Below are 26,073 nucleotides of genomic sequence, written 5' to 3' on the forward strand. Positions count from 1 at the left end.
AAACATTTTGCTGCTGAAGGATCATGAATAGGAGTGGCTTTCCTAAAGGAGGGGGACTGAGGAAGAAAGAATTCTGCCCTCAGCCAACAGTATTCTGTTTCACTTTAAAACTTCCACCTTCCTCTGCCTGATGAGCACATATTATTGAACAGGGTGTAACTGAGCTGGAAAGGTCTTGAGTTCAAACAACCCTAGAGCTTCACAGTAATATGGAAGATAATATATACACATAATGTATATTCAAGGGATTTTTATTATTTCTTTAAAATTTAAATATACTTGTGTGAAGAAGTCAGTACCATTGATTTCCCCCGTTTTGTCTAAGAAAGCAGAAAAAGGGACAAAGAGTTGAGAAGTTAATAAAGTGGCAGAAAAGTCTATTCACATAGAGGAAACCTGTCTCGTGGGAAGAACTGAAATTTGCAACATAAAAATTACTTCATCAGAGAAAAGGAGCAGGTTTAAGAGAAGGTGCAGTATGTTTTTAATTGAAAAGGAGATTCAAATGAAATATCCAATATCCCCATTTGAAAGAGAATGAAATCCAACCACATTGCCAAGAAACTGCTAACGTGCTAACAATTCCACCCTTCAAGTCTTCTTAGGAAGTAGGGGGAAGAGGACATTTCCTTTCTATATAACAACAGAAATGGTAGAGGAGGGGAAAATAAGTTTTATTCATTTATTTTACAAGAAGAGTAAAATAATAAAAAGGGAAAGTTTTATAATGTCACAGTGTTTGGAAGAAGTGGTAGAAGAGGGAGGAAGAAGTGATAGAAGGGGGAGGAAAAGAGTGTTTTTAAAAAGCAGCTAAGAACAGAAGGACCAACTCTAACCACCCGCCGTACAAGCCTCCTTCCCAACGAGATTCAATTAATTGATAACAAGAGGCATCAAATTAATTTTTCAAGGATGTTAGATTTTGATGAAGGAAAAAAATCTCTCTGATTTTAATCGGGGCGGCGTTTAAAAGGCATAAATGAATATCCCTTTCTAATCATCTGAGGCGCCGAAGAAGCGCCAAGCGGTTAACGTGCAAATTCAAACCGTTTAATTAGGGGGGTTGGGGAGATGGCAGCATGAGGAAGGAAAACAGTTTCTCTTTTAAGGAGCTTTTATGAAGATTTTTAAAAAAAATTATTCCTCCTGTCATTATGTACTCAAGTAACATACAAAATTTCAGCTTGGGCTGAAGTCAGGAGTTTCACTATTGAATAGAGATAATTTCCCATCACAACCTAATTACACACAAAAAAATTACAAAGGATGGGAAAAATTAAACTATGGGTGGGAAAAAAAAAGAATGATACAGAATTCCCCCAAACAAATTATGTTTTCATTGCTTCCTGGTACAGAAAACCTACCTTTCATACTTGCACAGGGATACAAGGATAAAATAATTCTCAGGAAATTAAGAAAGCAGGCATTACACACACAAAAATGTAAACTAATTAAAAGGAAGTCACATCTCCCAGCTTGATTTGTATGTTTACATTTTTACAGGCATAAAGAGACTCTAGGATGACCACATTGCTTCACAGGTGAGAATTTATAAAAAAATATCATGTAGAAATATTAGTAGGAACCATCCAATAAATCCAGTTTGCTTGTACAGTGCCAAGTTCCCCTCATTCATAGCTAATACAAGATATTACCAGTAACTGAGCAAATTTGTTTGACAGGATTTTCAGTTCACATCAGCCATCAGAACTAAACATTTTCCCCCATGCATCGTCACATTTCGTCTCACCACGTAGATTTCATTTGCAAATTAAAATGTACTGCTCCACCACTTACAAAGTCGGATATATTCATTTATTTTAAAGTTGTTGTCATTGCAAGCATTAACCACAGCTAATGACTTAATCAACATCAGACACAGAGATTCCTGCCTCCACTACAGATTGATTCAAACCACAGTAATCTTAAAATTTCAATATATGTTCCTACAAAAGATTGATTTTTGGACCCTAGAGACAGAAAAGGAGAAGTATCTGAAACGCAGCACCCCTGGCCCACACACAATACCCAAGGGTACATTGTTGCTATTCTGATCAGTGATTAGGAAAAGAGGGGAATGCCCAAAAAGCTATTATACATCACCCCACTTCATATTCCAGGCTAAAAAGTGGGGGGAGGGATCTTTTCTCCTAAAATTGTTGAACATCAGGTACAAAGGAGAGGGAATAAATTAAGCCATGGCATAATTTCAATAGCAAACTTGGATAGGCAATAATTGTGGCCCTACTAACACAGCCATATTTTCCTCAAAAGGAAAGAATCTATATTAATTTTAAATTTTAGTCAAGACAGGTTTTGGTTTCTAAATCCTAATGGTGTTTTCTGTGGGTTTTTCGGGCTATGTGACCATGTTCCAGAAAAGTTTCTTCCTGATGTTTTCGCCAGCATCTGTGGCTGGCATCTCGATGCCAGCCACAGATGGCTGGCAAAACGTCAGGAAGAAACTTTTCTGGAACATGGCCACATAGCCTGAAAAACCCACAAAAAACTATGGATGCTGGCCGTGAAAGCCTTCGACTTTACATCCTAATGGTTTGCTTTTCATGGCTTAAGCATCACTTACTCTCAATACTGTATATGGAAAATGTTACAATGAGAGTATACCACAGAATCTGTGAAGAAATAATGCTTGCAGTACTTAGCATGATTTGGTTTCGCTGATTCAAGTTCTGCCCTGAGTCACAGACGTGAAACATGCCCCCACCACATCATAAAGCTTATCCAAAAATGTTTGCAGCGTTCACTCTGTACTGTCAACAATTCAAAGTACAAGAAAATGCATCTTAACAGCTAAACTGCTTAACTGATCAAATGCCAGACACCTATCTACCGTATATACTCGACTATAAGTCGAAAAGTTTATGCCCCAAAATGAACTCCAAAATCCTGGGTAGACTTATGGAAGGGTCAATGAGTTAATGCTAATAAATTTTGTGAAAGAAGAAGTGCCCACCTTCCTCTGTAGCCTTGTAACGGCTCCCTGTTTGAAGCCCTGGCGCTGGCTCTCCTCTCCTCCTCTCTCCCTCTGTGTGTGTTTCCCAGGCTCTCAGCCTTCCTGCGGAGCCAGACCTAACAAGCTGCTGCTGAGAGAAGGGACACAAAGAAAGTATGCCCAGGCTTGTACCCCGTTTTGCCTGGAAGTCTTGGGGGTGAGAAGGAGAGAGAAAGCCCTGTCCTCTATTTCTGAAAGCTATGAGCCTTGGGAGTGAGAAGGAGAGAGCGAGAAAGCCCTGTCCTCCATTTCTGCAAGCTATGAGCCTTGGGAGTCCTGGGGGTGACAAACAGAGAGACAGTGGGGTCTATCCTCCTTTTCGCAAGCCATGTGCCTTGGACATGCTTTTGGTAAGGGGAAGAGTGTGTGTGTGTATGCACGCTGAGGTTTGTTTCCCCTTTTCCATGCTGAGACTGATGCTTGGGAGAGGTCCAGAGAGTAAGATATAGGGAGGGAAGTGGTGCTTTGTTTCCCCCCCCCCTTTAGATCTTTTGTAACATCCTCCAGTGTTTGCCCCTCGACTTATCCCTGAGTCATATCAAAATCCATGATTTTGGATCCAAAAACTGCCCTCAACTTATACATGAGGTCGACTTATACATGAGTATATATAGTAGTGTGTGTTTAAAATTTTGTCTGATTTTACAGAACTTCAAATTAGATTGTTCCAACAATAAGAACTATAAAAGAATTGTGCATAAATCAAAGTTACTTCATGCCTTATATATCTACACATTGTAAAATCTCTTCTTCTTCTGGACCAATAGGTAGATATATTTGTATGTAATAAGTGTAAGGTAGAGAAAGTGGATAGAGAGAACATTTTATCCATCTCTTACTAGAACTCAGGATCATCATTAGATCCTAATGAAATTGAATGGAAAATTCCAGAAAGATAAAAGTAAGTATCCATATAGCACAGAATTAAACCATGGTGTCACCTGCCACATGGCACTGGTCACTAGCTTACATGGGTTTTGACAGAATAAGGCTACTAATGGCTATGTAACACCTTTAGTAGCAGAGACAGCATGTTTCTCAGTACCAGTTTCTTGGAAACACTGACAGTAAAGTACTAATGCAACGCATATCCTCCTATTTGTGGATTTCCTGATTAACTATCTGGTTGGGTCACTTTGGAAATTGAAAGGTTTTGGTCTGATTGTGCATGCCCTTTTATGTTCAAAGACAACTACACTGGCAGATATATGGACCACAAAACAGATCATTGTAATTGTGGGCACTCTTGGATGAAATTCATGGGTTTTTTTAAAGATCAGTTTCAATCAGATCTCTGACTAGGTTCCAGAATTAAAACTGACGTGGTGATTAAAAGGCAAGGTTGGGACTAATATGACTCACAGCTTGTAGATAGACTACAATTCCCAGCATTCCTCACCGTTAGCTGTGCTTGGTAAGGCTGTTGAGATCTGAGCCCAGCTGCACCATTTCCATCCCTGAACTCTGTGTCAGAGAATAAATTGATCTCTTCCTTGGCAATTATTCTATTGAATCTCCCCTGCTATTTAACATCAACATGAAACCACTGCAAAAGTTTATCTGGAGGTGTGGCTGAGGGGTAGTCATGCTGATAATTCCAGCTTTTTCTCTCCTTTTTATATAATCCAGGTGAGGTGGTAGATGTTCTTAGCCATGTCTAAGAATTAATGGTCTGGATGGTGGCCAATATACCATTCCAGACAAAATGTAGGCACAGTTAGTGAGTGGCTTGTTTGCCCAATCACAGGGTGTTCCAGCTGGTTTGAAGACAGTTGCATTCCCCATTCCCAGCCACAAAAAATAAGATTCGTATTTGTCCTTAGTTGTTGTATGTGCCTTGAAATGCCTAGCCAAGACAACCTGATGTCCTCCAGATGTTCTGGTCTTCATCCCTATAAACTCCCATTAGAGAAGTTGAAGCTCTAAACATCTGGAGGGCAATTATCTCTTTTTGATCATGGAAAGTTACAGAGGGCTGCCTCTGAAAACAAAGTAGAAAGTGTCGATCTTTAGAGCATTAGGTGAAGACTTTTCTTTCCCCAAGCTTTTTAGCTGTTTGGTTTTAAAACAGTATCAGTGTTTGGTAGATCTCTGGTCTGCTACTGTCTTCTATTGCTGGTTTTATTTTGTAGCTGATTCAATTTTGTTTTAAATGGCATGCCTGTTTTATTTATTATTTCTGCATTTTATGTTTTTGCCCTATTTTGTAAACAGTTACAATATTAGGTGGTGCATTAGAATAGTAAACAAAAAATATAAATGACAACTATGTACAATTTCACATCAACAAACAGAAGCCTGCCATACTACAGGAAGAAACTCTTGCCAGTATGGAACTGTATGCTTGAAATATAAAATATAAATATATCATATGTTATTTTATAGGGAATGTTGAAACTATACCGTAGAGTATACAGAAGAGATCTGCTCAACAGAACAAAGAGAAAGAGAAAGATCAGTGGGAGAAAAGCAAAGTCTAAGAGTATCTGAGCAGGAGAGGAAGTCTGAGGAATGGAGATGTGAAAGTGACTTTTTCATGGATTGCTAACCTAGTAGCAGGCTGACAGGAGTAAACAGATGAGAAAATTCCAGTGCACACAGACCAAACTGGTCCCTGTGTTGAAGTTCAAGTATACTTTAAGAGAATAGCAAAAGAATTAAGATTATTTCACAAATTACAGGAAGCCTAAATAGACAGATTGTTACAGACATGCATGACAAGAATACTTGGGAACTCTTGGTTTAATGCTAGTCCTAAAGATAAGAATCCATGTGTTAGTAATAATTGAGGTAAATTATGTTTTGAAGGTAAATAATTAAGCCAGAACATAAGATATCCTTTCTCCAAACAGTGTAATGTAGGGCTTTGGGGAGAAAAATACAGAGCTGTGTTCCACTAGCTATATTGTCCTGTCATTACCGTCTTCCATATTTGAGTTTTTCACTACATCATGGGCAGCAGCCATGAAAGGCAAGTTCATAGAATCCGAAAGCTGGAAGAGACCACAAGGACAGTCCAGTCCAACTGCAAGTATGACAGTCAGCCAAGAATAGGAAGGCAGGAGGGAAGAGCAGGTGGAAGTCCATAGTGTGGAGTTGCTCATTGGAAAGGATGCCACAAAGTGAAAAAAGGGCGGGAGCACAAAGAAAAGTAAGAAGAGAGAAACACAGAGGTATGGAAAAAAGAAAGCAACAGATTTGAATGAAATCATGAAATGGAGGTGTGAAATCATCAATGACATTTTTCACCTGCATTTCAGTAAAGTTCTTAGGGCAGCAAAGTAATATTTAAAAAAACAAGTCAAAATGACCAGAATAAAAATAACCACTTCCATTTTAATGTAAATACAATTAACGTAAGGTGTAATTGTAATTTAGTGGTACTTTTTCACTAACTTTCCCAACTGTAACCAGTACTGGCTTATTATTCAGGTAGACCGATTGGTTTTAATGCTAGATGGGGTTACACTCCCTCTGGAAATGTAGGTTCACAGCTTGGGTAGACTTCTGGATCCAACCCTGACCCTGGAAACAGAGACTAGGTATGCATTTGCATAGGTAAAGCGTGTGTTCCAGCTGTGCTCATTCCTTGAGTCATCAGATCGGGGCATGGTGACACATGCCTTAGTTATATCCCAGATGGATTATTGTAGCATGCTCTACATGGGCCTGCCTTTGAAGAATGTTCAGGAACTTCAGCTGATCTAAAGAGCCGCAGACAGACTTATAACTGGGGCTGGGAACAGGGAGCACACAAATCCCTTGTTGCAACAGTCCCACTGGGTGCCTGTCCATTTCCAGATTCAAAGTGCTGGTAAACTCTATATAAAACCCTATAAGGCTCAGATCTGGCTTATTTCCAGGACTGTATTCTTTCTTATGAAATTCCCTGTGCTTCGAGATCTACCGGGAAGGCCCTTCACTTTGTCACACCACCTGTAAAGGTGTATCTGGTGGGAAGATGGGAGAAGGTCTTTTCAGTGGCTGCCCCCAGGGTCCAGAAATCCTCCCAGAGGTGTTAGACTAGTATTTTCATACTTTCTTTTCATAAACAAGTAAAGCCTTTCCTGTTTCAACAGGTATTTGATGACTGATTGTATAAGGTCCATCACACCTATACAACGTGCTGATTTTTTCTAATATTTGTGCTGGTGTGTGAGTGTTTAATTGTTTGTGTTTTTAACTCGTTTTAATTTGTTATTGTTTAATCTTTTTAATTTTTATATTTTATGAATTTTAATGTGTTTTTTAATCAGTTGTAAGCCACTTTCAGCCCCAAAATGGAGAAAAGACAGGATATAAATAAACAAATGCAATAATATTAAGTTAAAATATCTCATGCAAGACACAACAGAAAACCTCTGGTTTAATGCAGGCCAGAATTTTTGCACCAAACCCAACACAGAAGTGATAAGCACACAGCTGTATCTTCTTAAATGGCTTATGAAGTCATGAGCAAATGTTCAAAAATGATCAGAGTGGCTTTTCCATGATCTTAATGCAGGTATCACATTCAGCAATATAAGTATCACAGCTTCATAAATGAGCCCATGACACAGGCCCTCTCCACAATTTGTTACAATTTGTAATTAGCAATATATCTGCCATAGGATTAAGCATGGTTAAAGCCAACCAACAAAACGCAGATCACATGGTTAGCAAACCATGATTTGAAGACTGGGCATACAGCTCCAGAATTAAATAGCTGATTTGCCCCTAGCCTCAGTTCCTGAATCCATCCTCCAACAGGTTCTCTTATGAATCCTTTACATAGAGTATTTTATTCAGAAGATACAGCTTGCTTATTTTAGCAAGTGGCAACCATACTGAAGAGGGTTCTATTGAAGTGTTTGGCAATTACAATAGCTTCTTTATCCCTCAGAGAAGCTGCAGCTTAGTAAGATGTGTGCGTGCTCATGCATGCTTGTGCATGCACATGTCTGTATTTTCACAATATTGAGAAATTGGAAACAGTCACATTATTGGCACCCAAGGAAACCAAGAGTTCCTCTAGAAATACACGTGTAGAATATGCAGGAGGATGCAAGTGCAATGCAAAGTGAATTTCATCAGTGGCAGTCTCAGTGCAAAGGCTACATACACATCTGGGAACCCCATTCTCTTCACCTAATTTTTCTTCCAAATTCACAAGGATTCAAACCAGTCACTTCATTCACCAAAAAACAGCTGAGGGAATTGGTTTACTAGACTCAGTATATGCTATTAAGTGTTAACTGAATAGCTAGCATCACTAAGGCTTATATGTGTACATACTGAATAGCACCTCCTTGGACGTTAAAAAAAAACTGTAGTGTCCACAAAGCCAGTTGAGTCACCAAATAACCAAATTTAATCTAACACAGTGGCACCAAATTCAAGTATTATTTCTCCTTTGAAATATTTCCATATTCCTTTGCTAAATTCACAGTAAAGAGTGACTAACTGGAGAATTTCCATAGCATATGAGACCTCAAGATCAGTTCTAGTGCTTCAAAATCACTGCATGATTCTTAAGACAGGGTCAACACAGCCTAAAACCAAGTCAAACTATTCTTTTCAATTGCATTTTCAGGATTTACAGCTCTGAAATTTAAGATCCTACATAGCCATTGGACATACACAGAACAAACAGAACAGTTGCTTTGTTCATGTTTGGCAAGTGAAAAACCCTTTGCTGTGCTTTCGCTGCACAAAGTCTTCACCAACCCAGTCACTAACCAGTAGCAAGAATGCCACATAACATCATATTAAATACCAATTATGACAGATCAGTCACTCCCAATGGAAGCCAGAAAAAGACATGGCACATGAATAGCCAAACTGTGTGGGACCCATCTGTGTCTATGGATCATTCTAGAGCTTCTCCTCAACCCACTCTTCCTTTCCATTTCACCATGTCAACAAAATATCCAATGAGAATGTTAAGTTTCATTTATTGTTGTTGCAAACTACTCTGCTCAAATATTTGACAACAGATTATGGACTAGTAAACTATACCAACCTGAAAATATCCCTATTTTTATATCCTCGGGTGTCTCCATTCAAATGGGGAGCAAAGATTGAACTGTTTCAACCACTGTGGGGAAGTGTGTGTGTGTGTGTGTGTGTGTGTGTGTGTGTGTGTATATATATATATATATATATATAAACCAACTGCCAGGAATACTATAGATTATATAACCATACCTGTACAATAGCTAACATGGCAAATCTGCAAGACAGAAACTATAAAAAGCTGTCATTCTTTCAGTGTAAATCTGGTACTGCTTTTTGGAGGGTGGGGGAGTTTATAGAGATAAAGACATGCAACAGCAGATTATGTAGGGTCAGTATACTATCCCCAAGGCTGGCTGTATAGGAATACCTAAGATGGGCAATAACAGTTCAAAAGCAATAGGCCATCAGATGGTAATAAGACATGTTTGACAACTGAAGTGCAACTAACATCTCAAGGATTTATTCATTTACCCATCAGATTACTTTCTTTCAATATACAATTATGCAGTGATTTACAAAAGTTAAAAATAAGTAAAAATAAAACAAAAAAAACTTTTTTTTTTTTGGTAGAGAATGTGTCTTAGAATTTAAGTTGTGGGGATCCTATAATGGCCTACTTTAGACATAAGTAGCACTAATGGTATATTTGACTGCCAGCCTAAATATCCTCAAGGCACAGGTCCCATCTGACCTTGGAAGCTAAGCCAGGTCAGCTCTGGTTAGTACTTTGATGGGATTCAACCAATGAATACCAGGTGCTGTAAACTATATTTCAGAGGAAGAAATTGACAAAACCACCACTAAGTACTCCTTACCTAAGAAAACCCTATGAAAGTAATGGTTTCGCCATAAATCAATAGGCAATTTGAAGGAACATATACACACACTAGACTGAGAACAAACATTATGCCAATGCACCTTTGTTCCCCCTCCTTACACTATGCACCACAATGTAAAACTACTAGGATTTGTTAAACAACAGTTTCCCACTACTTATGAAATGGGAAATCATAAACCTTGCTTAAATTAAACCATAGTTTCTTGATTGTAACAGGACAATTGATTATGTTTCAACAAAGTCACTGAGGTTTTTTTTTCCATTATAACACAGCAGAGAAAGGAAGAGGAGGGAAGAACTACATGGGCATTATTTTCATTCTCCGTCCAACATTGCATAGCCTTCTTAGAGTTCAGCTTAAACTAAGTGTCCCTAACTTTGCCTTTATCAACATGGGAGCCACTAGTCATGGTACATCCAAAAGTAGACTATAAGCTTTATTTATGTAGGATAGTTTCCAGTGATGGTGAACGTTTTAGAGATTGAGTGCCCAAACTGCAACCCAAAACCCACTTATTTATCGCAAAGTGCCACATCCCTCTGGCTTTCTAGTAACAAACTCTGGCGAACTCTATGCTGGGGTGACAGTTTGTGTGCCCACAGAAAGGGCTCTGAGTGCCACCTCTGGCATTCGTGCCATAGATTCACCACCACTGCACTAAGAAATGTAAATTATGCTTATGAGGGAATGTTAAAAGGAAATATATAAAGTATAACCTGAAAGATTTCAGGTACAAATCTAAGCAATTATTTAAGGCATAGTTTACAAAACACTCTAAATTTGAGTGTCCAAGACACAGCACAACAAAACAATGAGGCGCTGAAATAATAGATTGAGGATTTAGACAAATTATCAGGACTTAATTAGAACAGGCATAAATCACTAATAAAGTTTGGTCAAGGGAGAAGCAATAATCAAGGACAGTAAGATTCATGACACAGCCAGCATAGTGTAGTGGTTTGAGTATTGGAATACAAGTCTGGAGTCTAGAGTTCAAATCCCCGCTTTGTCATGGAAACCCACTGGGTGAAATTGAGTGAATCAAACACTCTGTGCCTCAGAAAATCTTGTTTTCTTAAGTTGAAAACAACTTGAAGGCATACAACAACAAACAAGATTCAGAGGCAATTTGGAGACCGAGAAGTGTGATTTTCCAAACGTATGTCTTTATCAGCAAATTTCACCACAGTTCAGCCCCAGTGTCATCTTACTATAGTCCTAGACTTGAAAAGGAAGCAAACTTTAAAACTAGATATGTCAGTTGATATACAGTAAGCAGTGTTGACATCAAGGCAAGTACTTCTTTATATTATAAGCTAATCAGATGACAAAATTCTTCTAAAAGGTTGACAAAGAAAAGCCTCTCCTGCTCTCATCTCTTCCATGCTTGTGCCATGATTACCACTTCATTTGGTGTAAGTACTGTAATGCAATGCTGGCTCAAACTCATTAGATACTGTTTCCTGGTGCAGCTGAGGGTGTTGCCATGGGGGTGGGGGAGAAAGTCTAGCATGGCTCTATGAATCAGGGAGAGGGTTTAGCCTAGCCTAAAGAGAGTCATTGCCACAGGGAAGCTTACCACCTGCAAACCTGAAGCAATCATGAAGTACAGCCTAGGAAAAAATCTACCACACAATTTCACTAATGGATAGAACTGCTTGGAGAATTTCAGTAACACTGAGCTAGGCAGATCCTACCTACCGTTCCCCTCCCCACTGTCTCATACATGTGCGAGTGCGCGCACGCACACACATACATACACACACCAGTTAAGGCTTGTAAACTATAAAAAACACTGAGATACTATCCTCCCATAACACTATAATAGCCCCAGGCGGTGTCAACTAGATATGAACTGGGCATTTCCAATTAATCCATCACTATTTTCTGGCGCAAAAGCTATATGCACAAGCATTCGCTTTCAGTAATCAACAACTAAACCCCAGTGTCATCTTAATATAGTCTTAAACCTGAAAAGGTTTCAAACTGGATATGTCAATTGATATATCTTATCAATTCTTCTGACTTATAAAAAAAAAAGCTAGAAACATTCAGAAACAAGTCCCTCTCCTGAGTTTGCTTTATTGTGATGTGCTTCAAAAAGAAACTTTTTTTTGGCGACACAAGAGCCTCTTTTTGGCAACATGTACCTCAGTTGTTGGGTTGTTGTTGGGTTGGGGGAATAATAATGAAAGGCTCCACAAACTATCAGCAAGGAAAAGTAAACTCTTTTTTATGTAATTACTGTATCAACTTTCAAGACAGAAATTATCCCAAATAAAACTTCAGCAGTGAAGGGTAGAGCTAGTTGTCCCAAGTTAGAGAAAGGACACCAAGTCAAGGCTTGAGATAATAAAATTAATCATTAATTTGGGATTTGGAGTCATCTTCACATTGATCAGAAGGGCTTTTAAATGATTTCATTATCTAGAAAAAATACTCTCAGAAATATACTAATACACTAGTGTGATAATAATCAGGGCAGAAAGAGAAGCCATTCTATTTTGTGTTGTATATATTATGTATTGTTGTATTTCTTACCATTCAGAAAGAAATCCAAAGTATACTTGTGCTATTCAGAAATGGAAGAAAATACTTATAATACTCAATGAAACTTTCTGTCATTTCTACATTGCAACAACAAAATCAGTCTAAATGGCTAACTCACTCACACACTCAGTACAGTATCTCACACACATACACACAGAGTAAGCAAGCCTGAATATTTCTATGTAGACACTCACTTTCAGATATTCACATTTCCCGGAATTCAATGAACGAATACAGAAGAGGGATTTACATTTGAATTCCTATTCTAAAGTAATAGTACATTCAAAAGCCCTTTTCACTGGTTATACTTTATTTCTCTCCTGTTGATACTTTAAAAATGGTATATCTAAAAAGAGATAGCCAACAGCAATTGCACCCCTGTTCTGCCTTCCACTGGGAAAATTCTTCCTTCCTTCCTGAGGGGAAAAGGGATTGCAAAATTATTGTCTCCTCCTGAAAGAAGAAAGCAAAGGAATTATTCTACAACTTCTCTAGAATGTCTTGCTATTTGCATTTGCCAACCCAAAAAGCAGCTGAGTATCATAATCTGTCTGTTGCTGAACAACTAGTATTCCACGTGGATGTTTCAACAGGGAACATGGAACACATGTAAAGATTTTCTGCAGCTTTCCCATGAGAGTCAACAACTAAGCAGCCAAGTGTCAAGCTAGTTAAAATCATTTAAATCTGATGAAGGTGATTTACCTACTCTGTTATCTGTACTAAAGTGAGAAAAGACACAAAACAGACAATTATCTTCAAAAATTAAAATGGTATATCAGAGTGGCTTGATACCAGTTTGTACTCCCACATCAACACGAGCCAACTGCATATTTGCACAGCAAAAAGTCCACAGCAAAGTGTGCAACCAATTGTTTTCCATATTGCCTGCATGTGGCAGTCACTGACACAGAAGGATGGAATTATTGAAAGTTCGAAACTCATTTGACCAGCAGTCACTCCTTTCAGCAGTCAAATCAACTGTTCTACCTAAGCAACTGCAGTGCTATGGAACACAGTCTATGGAATACAGTACTTCTACTAAAGAATTCACCAAATATACTTTGCTTCTAGGAAACTCACCTCTCTTACCTCTACAACTATTCCACACAGCCCAGTAAAGCTTCTTTTCCATTCCTGTGGGAGGAAAGATACTAATTCCCTCACAGGGGTCATTTTTAATACAGATATCTACAAAAAACATAATAGCACAGGGACAAGCTGAGAATATCTGAAACAAGCAGGATGTTCTTTTCTATATTTTTAAATGAAGTGAATAAACCAATAAATATATAGCCACGAATATCCAACCTTCTCTATTTTAGGGTGCATCTACACTGTAAAAATAATGTAGTTGGAGTGCTGTAGCTCCATCCTATGGAATGGGATATGTAGTTTTATAAGGTCTTTAGCCTTCTCTGCCAAAGAGTACTGGTGTCTCACAAAGCTACAAATCCCAGGATTCTGTAGGGTGGAGCCGTGGCAGTTACACTGGTGCAAAACTGCATTATTTCTACAGTGTAGATGCACCTAAGTTTACATAAGCATTACAGAAACCTTTAGGATAGAGCCTATGACATTACAGATGCCAAATATCTTATCTCCTAACTATGCCCAGGATAATTTCTACAGTGTTAGATGCACCTTTAGAGGCACACAAATATCAAGAGTTTTGTGTAGCAAAGAAACAGGGGATAGAAGTATGTCAATACAACAGCGCAGTGATCACTAAGACTTTATTCAACACTGAACAGCATTAAGAAGCAACACTTGGCTATATATATTCCCTGGGTAACCTTAAGAATCTCAATTTTCCACCCATAAAACAGGAACAAACATGGTCTACCAAACAGAATGCCATGAAGACAAAGGATACAGGGATTTCAAAAGTACTACAGAAATTAATACGTCACATATGTCATTGGAACATTTAGTGAAACTAAATTTATTTTTTAAAAATGAAATAGGAAGTTCTCTACCATATGCAAGACCAACAGGGAATGTTTTAGATATGCTACATGATAGTTGAAGCAATTCTTAAGGACAGTACAGCATTTAAAAAAAAAAATCTGAGACAGGGAAGAAAAAATATCAGTTTTGCCAAACATCTCTAGAATAAAGAATGGGGGGGGGGTCCTTAGACTAATACTTGGACAGGCATAATCATCAATATTAGTGTGCTGAATACAAAGAAAAGCGTCCACACAAATACCATGTTTAATTGATGAATTGTCACTTTATCAAAATAAGCAAGGAAAGTGGAGAAAAATTAATTCTACTTTGCTGAATTGTTCAAAGCATTTTGGTTCACAATGACTGTTCAGAAGAAAAAAAGAGGTCAAAATAAAAAGTAATGCATAAAAGCAATTAAAAGTTTTGCAACCTTTTTTAAAATCAAAATCTTGCTTTCCTACCCACTGCAAATTCCAATTGAAAAGTAAATTATTAAAAACAGGATTAAAAAATTTAAGTTCACTCTTTACTGCATAGTTTCAGCTCATTAAAGCAACACGTATTATCTAGGTACTATTTGTAGATCAGTGTTTTTTAAGGATTTTGGTAAATTGGTTTGTTTCTTTTTTAAGTGATTACATTTGTTGTTATTTTTTCTCATAGTTCTCCGCCTGGCAGTGCCAACCTCTCCCTTCTACAAACCAAAGAAGTCAGCCTGCAATTTTTCCTGAAGGAAGAGGAAAGACTCTGCTAAACTTTGTTTGCTAAGAAAATATCTTGGCATTATAAACTGCCATCCCCTTTCAGATTAATGCATCCACCCTGGTAATAAACAAAGGCAGAGAAGAAAACCAGGGCACCACGTATTAGGGAACAGACGCAACCGGCCAGATTGGCTTGAGTCAGAGCCTCAATCAAGTCAACAGAGTAGTGGGGGGGGGGGGTGGCTAGGGGACTTGGAACAATTAAATATTTAGTATTACTGTAAATGTTTGTCACTAGCCGTCAAGCACCACTATTCAGAAACATAAGAAACCATGACAAACAAGTTAAAAGGATAGAAAAGCAAAATACCCCCTAAAATAGGAACAGAGGGATTATGACAGCACCCAGATTATAATTTGAACATGTCCAGTATTGGTACTAAAACCTCTGTACAAACTATCTGGTATCCTTCTCTATGCCATGGAGAAGGGGAAAGACCAAAAAGGGAAGAGAAGCCTCAAGGAGAGGATTTTTTTTAAAAAAAAAAGAATATTGGGTTCAGTGGCAATGCCCCAGGCTCTTTCTGCCTTGTTAGCAATTCTGTGTCTACACCTCCATCTTCTTAAAACATTTCCCAGCCAGATAACTTGGCTCATAGAAAATGTTTGATAGATAGTTAATTGGGCTCTTTCTGTTCTGGCCAGCAGCCACAGGTGATTCAAGTCAAAATCACATACACACCCCTGGCATCAACACAACCTCAATAGGAAGACAGAGTAATCTTAATGGTACTGTTTCTATTGTCCTGAAAACAGAAGGTGACGTTGCTTCAGTCTGAACCAGAAAGTGATATTCTCTAATTCCAACACTGTTCCTTGCAGAGTTAAAGAACTGCATTTGTCATATAGCAGCACTACATACTACAGACAATCCAGTCACTTCAAACATTTAATAGTTACTATTACACTGTGATAGTTACTGTCAGCGCCTTTAATCCCTCATCACACAAACCAGGACCTAAACTGTTTTCAAAGCTAATGTGGCCTTCCACAATATACTAACAGCCATGGTCAGCCTAGAAAGGCACTGCCAAGTGTTAGAAGAACATCTTTGAGACAGAAAATGGACTGAACAGGGATTAATTCAAAAGTATGGAAAAGCAGTGGCTTCCACACAAAACAAAAAACAGGCTTATGTTTCAATATTCACAACTGAGATACAAGCAAAGAATAATACATAAACACTATGGAATCAAGCAAATGTGAACAGCAAGTATATGAGACAATGAAGATTTTCACACGACATCGTTATATCGTTCCTTTATCGTCCCGAAGTGTAGTGGAATCGTCATAACAGACAGACAATTCCCAAAGATTTTCACATGAGGCTGTTAGCGTTCTTAAAACATTGCTATATCAGAATTCAGCAATTCAACTGTTTTGAAATCATTTTGTAATCATTTATTGCTGAATTCTGATATATCAACATTTTAAGAACACTAACAGCCTCATGTGAAAATCTTTTGGAATCGTCTATCTGTTATGACGATTCCACTACACTTTGGGACAATAAAGGAACGATATAACGATGTCGTGTGAAAATCTTCATTAACATATCCCTAGGTGGGCAGAGGCAAAAAAAGGATCAAGATCTTCAGGATTTTACCACAGATTATTGAAGATTCCCAACTCTCAAAAGGTTTAATAATGGCAACAATAAAATCACTTTTTCTATGTTAGACAGACTCCAAAATGATAAAAGCTAGCAGCAACCAGGAGAGGTGAGGTCTCAAGTGAAAGAATTGCAAACTCAGTTCAAATTTGGTACTGAAAACCTATTTGTAGACTCAAGAATATGCTCAGATCCACTTTGTTCTTTAATTCTAACTGTATCTTTTGCCCCTGGATATGGCGGCATGTGTTTTGAGTTCTACTTTTAAAAAACAAACACCTAGATCAAGCATATTTAACCCTCAGGCTTCCAATAAAAAACAAATGCACATTCAACAAGCCAGAAGTCGGCCCTCCCCTATATATAAGTAATCAAAGAGATACCACCTAAGCATTAAGAAGAACTTCCTGATGGTAAGAGCTGTATGAGTGTGGAACTCAGTCTCTCGGAGTGTAGTGGAGTCTCCTTCTTTGGAGGTTTTTAAAAAGAGGCTGGATGGCCATCTGTTGGGAGTGCTTTGGTTGTGTATTTCTGGATGGCAGGAGGTTAGACTAGTTGGCTCTTGTGGTTTCTTCCAACTCTATGATTCAATGAACTGGAAAAGAAATACTTCGGTAGCATCCCCAAATACTTTTCCTCCATGACATCCACAAAATGCATTTCTACATCTAAAAAATGGGGTCTATCCTGTAGGTGACATACCTCTATTTCACTATGCAAGCACAAAAAAAGAAAATCCTCTACCTCTCCTAGTATGCATTTTCAGTCCCATCTGTACTGCTGCCAGAGAACAAGTCCTAAATATACAGTATCCCAGTTCTAAATATACACACTTCATATCTAATACTTCCTCAGACTTTCCACATTACTGGGTACTTTTTTTACTGCAGCTGTTCTATGTTACCCTAAGCAAAGTAGCATCTTCCTTGAAAATCTATTCAAAAGCTGAATTTCCCACCTGTTTCAATTAAGGAAAGCATTATTCCATGTGCTCTAAGCAAAAGAAAAATACTTGAAGCAATGGTTATAGCTGACTGGTCCAAGGCAATGCAAGGTGTGCTAATTTGTGTAGAGCAACCAACACCTGCACTAGACTGTGTCCAGAATTACGAAAGAATGATGTCTTCTAGCTAAACAATTACTGGCTTTTTAAAATAAAATATTAGTATTACTATGTTTTAATTGAGTATGTATGACATTTACTAGTTGTTACATATCCGAGGTTTTAGGAATTGTATGCATTTTAAACATAGTTAAAATAGAGCACACAAAAGCTGTGAGTTAAAACATAAGCTGTTACTTTCAGCTGTATTAACAGATCCACCTTACAGAAGGCAACACAGGATGTTCCAAAAAGTTTGTGTTTGGAGGTTATTGTCCACTAGAAGAGACTGTCAGTTTTCACAACAACAGTTTGAGGCAGCCAAGTAAATTTGCAATCTGGCATGCAGTGGAGCTCTCAGATTACTACCTTGCCAAATCCTCATTCAACCCAAGCTTCAAAAAAAAAACACAGTCATCATGCATGACAAATCAGCTTCAAAAGTGCTTGTGCAAATCAACCCTTTATTATTTCAGCACTGTCTGAAAATATGCAAGTAATTCATCCACTCTTCTTTGCTGCCTCCTTTTTTGTTCTAGTTTGGATGGGTCATGAGGAAAGATAACAGCTTCAAATCCTGGACCCTTTTCCTAGGCTTAAAAAAAGGCCTGACCAAAATCTAACTGCTTCTGCAGAGATGGGATAAATTCCCTAAAACTGCTTTGTTCACTCGCGCATGTGTGAGTCATTACACAAACAGTTTCCGTTTGAAAAGATCAAGTACTGCCAGATAAATCCAGAAGCATGTTAGCTCCCATCCTGCCCTCAAGGAACACACTATATACATGCTCTGTTGCTTAACACCCTCTCTGCACACCAGCCATTTCACCTTTTTCTGTATACGATGAGTGCATTCCATAATATGCTCTTTATAATAGAGGTTAGCAGGGCAGTTCCCTCGTGCTATGTTTATATAGGCAAGTAGGATTTTCTTCTAGATCATACCAGCATAAACTCAGAGTACCAAACAAATTAAAGGGCAATTCTAGAGTGGCTGCCCCTTTAGATGGCATTCCTACTACATGCATGCAAACTGTTGACACTGTTGTTATTATATATATACCTCAATACCTCTCTTTGTAAGTAAGTACACAAAGTACACTCATATTTCACAAACTAATGAAACACAGCTGAACTTTTCACATGGATTCACACCTAAGGAAAGATCACCTCTCAGCTTGAAAGTCTGGCTGTCTAGCTGCTAGAGGACCAGCTTCTGTCCCAATGGCATCATGTGGCAGAGTTTTGCCAGCAAGGTGGAAAGAAAAGCTTATTTAACTGACATCAAAATGAGACACAGTGGCTTCTGTCTCCCACCCCAAGCAGCATAAAAGTTTGTGGCTTCAAAAAATCTTTTAAAATTTTAAACTGTGCTTCTTACAAATTTTTTATACAGCTTAAATTTAAGTAAATTTAGTTTGCTGGGATTTAAAAGGCAGCAGAAATACTGACATAGATTCCCATTTATTACTATAAGAGCTGTAACCAAGGAAGAGGGTTTCAGAGAAAGGGACACAGTGAAAGGATTGAATTTTGTCTCATGGAAAGAACATGATGGCTACAGGCATAAATAAGCTAGTAGATGCAATACTGTTTTTTTTTCCCCAACATAAAAACCAACTCAGCAGAACATGAGGTAGGATACAGTTTGTAAAATCCACAATGCTAACCTCTCATCTAGGTAACACTACAAATCTGATGGAATACTTACAGTGGATCATCAATAACTGCCCTGTCTGGATATTGCAGTCTTCATAAAATGGAAGTCCAGGTGTGGCCAATGAATCCTCACACCATGAATATCTCATTGCAAGTCACGTTATATACACAACTACAATGCACCTTTGCACATTTTAATTTCTCACTCTTCCCCACCTCAGCTTTTTATCCCTTCCCATAGATATGATGATTTTAGGGAAAAAAGCCTCTTCACATATGGAAACACAAAAGATCATCTATCAAAACCCACACAAAATCCAATGTGGAAGAGAAATTCAGTTCTGCAAATATTCTATCAGCTGTATTCCCTCTTGCATTTCTTCAAAATCCTTCTCACAAAATGAGTAGATTTTTCCAAAGAAAATAAAAACTGTTTTAAATTCCATGTACAAACTGCCTGCACTGCAACTGAAAGCCCAATGTGGATAGAAGAACAAAGTAAGATGTCAAAATTGTGTTTCCAACTGAAAAACAAAACAAGTAATTCAAGAAGCTATCCTTTCCACGATCATGAAAATAAAAGTTTATGTCCAGCAAAGAAGAGAGATGCTAAAGAAATCAAGAATCACAAAGGATGGGTAACGATAATGCATTAATATGTATATTTGAAGCAAAGCAAAACTGAAATTATCAAAAGGAGGTGGATGATGTTGGATTTTGTGAAACAGGTATCAATTCCAAAGTTCAATTTCAAATTATATCCTCTTTACTTTAGTAATACTGCATGCAAAATTTGAATAGTTTTATTTAAAGCTCAGACATTCTACTGTTACCTATTTCCTGGGTATATATTCTAGCACATAACTTTCAGTCATCACTCCCTCCTATCAACAATAATTCTCAGGGTGTGTTTAACCTGTTATGTGGCAATTACTTGCAGTGTAAGAAGGAAATCACTCAACCCTGGAGGCAAGTGAATTAGCCAAGATTTAAAAGTGGCATCCTGTTCTATTCAAGAATACTACAATGCTAACAGAAAATAATTAAATCAAACCAGGCTTCATGGAGGATTTGTTTTGAAGCTGTTGAATTTAAAGCATCTTAGAGATCTTATATTGCTCACTCTTAAAACAACTGTGATAAAACCTATATATTACTGGCAGCAAAAGCAAGTTCCCTCCACAAGGAACCAGTAAGAGAATCTATTTCTGCCCTGAAGGCCAAAGCATACATAGGCACAGTTTGAGAACCAATGATAATGAATTTCTTGTAAGATCTCAGTGCTTCTTAATAAGTTATCCCCTTAAAACACAGGATGCAAATGAGCAGCTTTAGATATATCTTCACACAACTTTTTGGGAAAGAATGTCTTCACTAGCCACAAACACACCTGCTACCAAGGAAGAAAGAGTTGGAGGAAGAAACACCATTTCTCTCTACTTCAACCTTGGGAGGAAAAACAGTTTGTTGTGGGCAGGGAAGGAGAACATTTTGCTCCAAAGATACTAACAATCTTCCCTTCCCTCTTTCAGTATGACATAAATATTCTCCCTCTTCCTTGTTTTCACACAGATGTGAAGACTTTACAACTGCAATCCTATGCTTGATTACCTGGAAGTAAACCCTATTAAATGTAGCAAGATTGATTTCCACCTAAACATACTTAGGAACGGAGTGAGTACTACAAAGGCAAAATGCTAAAGTATCTTTTGCATCTCCAATCTCCCCCCCAAGTGTAACAGAAGGAAAAAAATTCAGCCCTCCCTCCCCTTGCCATTACAGCCCCACAACGAGACACACACAAACATCATCAAATTCAAAAGCATCCCCTCTGCCATGAGAAAAGAAAAGCTCCTAGGCTTCTTTGGGCAAAAACTTCACAACTGACTGCACATAGTTCCCGGCTTAGTTATTAGAAAAGAAAAAGAGAAAGCGCCTGGAGTGGTTATTTTATTTGCTCTTTGTTTTATAGATTTTTCTTCTTCTTCTTCTTCTTAAGAAACCTTTCTTTCAATAGAGGGGATCTGAATTAGGGATCCACCAGATTTGTTTGATGGTCTTGATTTTAATCTTCTTGAAATAAGTAAAAAAGAACATTAGAATTTTAATATATTAGGACTATATTAATCCATTGCAGACTTAATAAGCTACCTACTCAAACTAGTTTCTCAATTATGACATCCATCCTTTAGCCTTAGACACAAACAATATACTTTTCTTATTAAAATCCTAAATTGTGACATTTGAATATCACATGAGCTCGACAACTTCATGATCTAGAAAGTTATCAGTCTCGGAAGAAAGGAATTCCATGGCTATTTATCCAGATTTCCTTACAATATTACACAATGGGACCGTGAAAAGGCAGCCTACTGTATAAATCTCACTCTGTAAGGTTTTCCCCTAACACCAGTCCTTGGTGACTGTGAAACAGGGCTACTTTTTTTTAATCCTTTGTAGAGAGGAATTCAGGAATGGATAGGAAGGGGGAGAGTACAGGCTTTTAATCACATTTTTCCATGAAAAAGAACTTACAAATAAATCAGATGAAATTATTTATTTTATTGGACCGACTTTTTGCCCCTTTTCATTACATTTCTGGTTTTAAAACAGAATTATCTGCTACAATTCTAATTCAAACTGTATTCTGTCTACTTAAGATTTTCAAGTTAACAATGCACAATCCCCAAAAGTATATTCATTCAATTTTTAAGGATGCAGTTAAACTTTCAGAAACTCTCTGTGAAACCAATACAAAGTACAAAAAGCATTAAAACTTAGCGCTCCACACCACCTTTAATACACACACCCATACCTAAAAGGTAGGTTTTAAGAAAAGTGGTTTGGAACCAGAACCATCTGACCACTACCTATCTTCCTGGCTTGGTTTGCACAACAAATTATTCATCTGGTTTTGACAATCTATTTCTCAGTTTCAAGGTGTCTGGGTTTGCTGTTTTTTCCCCCCAAAAGCTTCATGAGAAAAAAGGATTAAATAAAACCAAATTAACAAAGCACCACTTTTCAAGTTCCATCTTGTTTTAAAGTACAAATAATAAAAAAATATTTTGAATCCTTCACCCACTTACTTCAGGAGTAAGACTCAGTGCACGCATTAAGACTTACTTCTGAGTAAACAGGATTGCACTGTAAAGAAAGTTAAGTTTGTGTAAAGATTACTTATACTCCTCAGTACCATTGTAAGTAGCACACACAACTCTCAGGGCTCACTGCCTGAAGTAGTAACACACTTAATCTGACACAAAATAGCCTATTGGTTGCACAAGCTCTTTTTTTGTAAATCTTTTCACACATATCAAATTATTTACCCAGTTCATGCTATTCCAGTTGTGGGATATAGCCACCTTTTTACCCAAAGCAGTAATTCTTTTAATTGTACATTCCATAGTTTTCCTGGGAGTATTGAAAAGAAGATTTAATCCAGTGCTAAAAAACTGGAATTGGCTATATGGCTTCACATTTTCCCCCTCCAAAGAACCAGTTTTGAAGAGTGAACATTTGAATGAAGTTAGCAATGAACCCTGGAATGGGATCTGTAGCGAAATTCCTTAGGGCTAAATTAAGAAGACACAAATCTCACGTTGAGTTTGTCAAACGCATTCCTCTTAATACGATGCTTCAGAAGAATTTCAGATCCTAAGTATTCTCAAATGAATTATTATCCTGTTCTTATCCACTGGAAATGTATTTTAAATTTGAGGAAGGCAATTAAAAAATGGCAAATTGAGGGAAGAGGAAAGAATTTATTTCCGATCACACACTTAAAAAGTGCTGTGGCTTTTTCAAGGGGAAAAATCTCCCCTGTGCTATTTGAACTCCTCTGCCTTTCATGGCAGTTTCAACACTTGGCACAGCGTTAACATAAAAACATTTCTAAAAGAAGTGAAAACTGCATTTTAATCAATGTTTGGATAGGGAATTTATCTCAAACTATTTGCCCTATTAGAGGGTGGGAGTGAGGACAAAAATGGATTGGACTCCTTTACAAATGTCACTGCTGCTTGCAAGTTTTAAAAAACATTTTGCATGAAACTACTCAATGAAACTCAATGACTACTGTGTTCCTTTTATGCAACTGATTGCTAGCTAAAGTTCAGTAGGCATACTAAAATATCTCATTCCAATCAATCAGAATAAATATGGTTATTTGTGTTTTTAAAACTGAAGTTTTAAAATTTCAGAGTTTTTTTTTAAAGTTTTTAGCGAAATCTATTTATCTAAGATAGAATGTCATTTTAAATTGCAAAGGGCCTAAATATAGCTCCTACCTTTCAGAGTTTTAGCACCCCAAAGCATTTAATTTTAGAAATCTTCATATTTCCTATTTTCTGCATTTACACAGGTTTGCCCCCCCCCTTTTTTTTTTTTTAACAAGGGAATGGCATCAAACTAAATTTACTGCTCCCAATGTATACAATGGTTTCCCAACTAATTTCAGCTCATGCTTCATGGACCAAGAGATGAAGGAAACATTTTAAATTCATAGATGGCATTAGGAAGGAAGGATGGAGGATCCACTTTCAAGAACCTTAGAAGATACTGACTGGAAGATTGATCTGGGTCAAAACCAGCCACAAATCCATCCTGATCATTTAAAAAGATAAAGACCAAGTTCCTTTAAGACACAACAGAATGCAGTGCTCTATTTGAATCGTTATTTATTACCGCTACTCAATTAGGAATCAATAATTTAAAGAGGGACTAAAAGTTCGGTCCCCTTTTTTTTAATTAACCTATTTAAAATTTACAACATCCAGGACATGAACCGATACGCATGGCCTGAACCTATGTGACTGGGGGGGGGGGGTATTTTTCTGCCCTCCCAAAGTTTTGTTACCATCACATCTCAAGAAAGCCGGTCTTTTTGCTCTTCCCGGCCAACTTGTTTGCCAGGAAAAAGTTATTTCACAAAGTGAGGAATGGCAAAGAAGAAGAAGAAGAAGCCAGATGGCAAATTAAAAAACCCAGCAACTACCCAGACACAGCTGTCCCAATTCACCTCCATCATGTGTACTCAAGAAGACCATAAATGCGAATCCCTTGGAGTCGCCTCATCCTGTCAATCACAATAAACTGTAATTCAGGACTGAGTGATCCACAGAGCCGCCTGCTGACCTCCCTTCCATGCTATGGAATTCTGGGATTTGTAGTTTGTTGGGGGCAAATTATCTCTCCAATGAAGATGAGGCCTCCCTTTCTCCTTCTTCTATCACTTTTCCCCCCACAGTCTTTTATCTCTGCCCCACAGTACCAAAAAAGCATAGGAACAAAGAGAGGCTCCTCTGCCAGCCCTCCATCCTCATCCCTTCCAAAAAGTTCCTTCTTTCCCAACCTCTCCTTTGTCTCCCTTCTTCTTCTTTTTCCCAGCCAACTTTTTCCCCATGTGGCTCAGTGAAGGAAAAGGCAGCACCAAGAAACCAAACAGGAGCAAGAGGGAAGGAAGACCACAACTCCTGGCCACAGGTTGATGAGTCCTGTCCCCATAAAGGCCCCCTCCCACAAACACACACAAACACACTCACTTTGGAGATTATAAGGAAGAGGAGAGGGAAGGAAAGAAGGAAGGAAGGAACTTTGGGGAGCCTCTTCCTCCCTCACACCTGTTCTCCCAAGATGCACCTGAGGAAAGAGAGGAGGAGGAAGACTAGGGGGAAGAGAAAGAAGGGGAAAGAGGGAGAGGGAGAGAGAGAGAAGGAGAGAGAAAAAGAAAGGAGAGAAAACGAGAAAGAGGGGGAGAGGAAGAGAAGGAAAGAAAAAGAAAGGGGGAGTGAAAAAGGGGGAAAGGGAGAGAAAGATAAGGGGGGACAGAGAAAAAGAGGGGGAAGAAAGAGAGGGAGAGAGAGACAAAGTGGGGGAAGAGAGAGAAGGGCAGAGGGAAAGAGAGGGAGAAAGAGGGTACAGAGAGAAAAAGAGGGAGAGAGTAAAGAGAGAGAAAGAAGGGAGACAGAAGGAGAGGGCAAGGAGGAGAGAAAATGAGAGAGGATGAGAGAGAGGGGTGAGAGTGAGGAGGAGAAAAGGGAGAGAGAAAGAAGAGAAAGAGGGAGGGAGGGAGGGAGAAAGGAAGGAAGGGGCCCCCCATACACACTCTCGGGAGTTGCTTCTTCCACTTTCGGAGGGGCGCCTCCTTTGAAGCGAAGCCTCGTAGTCTCTCGCCTTTAAACCCGCTCTGAGGTGAAGCCAAGGCGGGAGGCGCTGAGGAAGGTCCTCGGGGAGCTTCCAGAAGACTGCAGCCAGCGAAGAGAAACTTTTCTTGCCCAGGGAAACTCCAAGCAAGGAAGGGAGGGAGGGAGGGCGGAGGGGAGCCCCGCCAAACACCAACCTGTTCGGGGACCCTCAGCGCCGGGGCCCAGGCGGCGGCCTCCCCTTCTCCTCGACCGCCCGCCTTCCTTCCCTCCCTCCCTCCCTCCCTCTCGGCCGCATGGGGCTCCCTCCCTCGGCGCTCAGGCTCCTTCCTTCCGAGGAAGAAGAAGAAGAAGAAGAGCAGGAGGAGGAGGAGGAGGCGATGGCCCCGAAGAAGTTCAAACACCCCGGAGACAAAAGAGAGGGAAGGAAGGAAGGATTTG

The 26,073-nt window shown here is 38.7% G+C and overlaps 1 protein-coding gene across 5 annotated transcripts in view; it reads right to left on the minus strand.

The window, feature by feature from the left end:
• Positions 1 to 26,073, minus strand: part of FOXP4 (forkhead box P4) — a 204,072-nt gene that overhangs the window by 177,586 nt on the left and 413 nt on the right. For 2 of the 5 annotated variants that reach the window (XM_042463992.1, XM_042463988.1), the window contains exon 1: positions 25,596 to 25,790. The exons of 1 other annotated variant lie outside the window; for it this stretch is intronic. The gene's annotated coding sequence lies outside the window, so the exon portion shown is untranslated. Of the gene's footprint in view, positions 1 to 25,032; positions 25,243 to 25,595; positions 25,791 to 25,829; positions 25,899 to 26,073 lie in introns of those variants that run through there. 2 more of the 5 variants (XM_042463990.1, XM_042463991.1) reach the window with 2 other exon arrangements.

This window comes from Sceloporus undulatus, chromosome 4 (assembly GCF_019175285.1).
Source record: "Sceloporus undulatus isolate JIND9_A2432 ecotype Alabama chromosome 4, SceUnd_v1.1, whole genome shotgun sequence".
NCBI classification, from domain to species: domain Eukaryota; kingdom Metazoa; phylum Chordata; class Lepidosauria; order Squamata; family Phrynosomatidae; genus Sceloporus; species Sceloporus undulatus.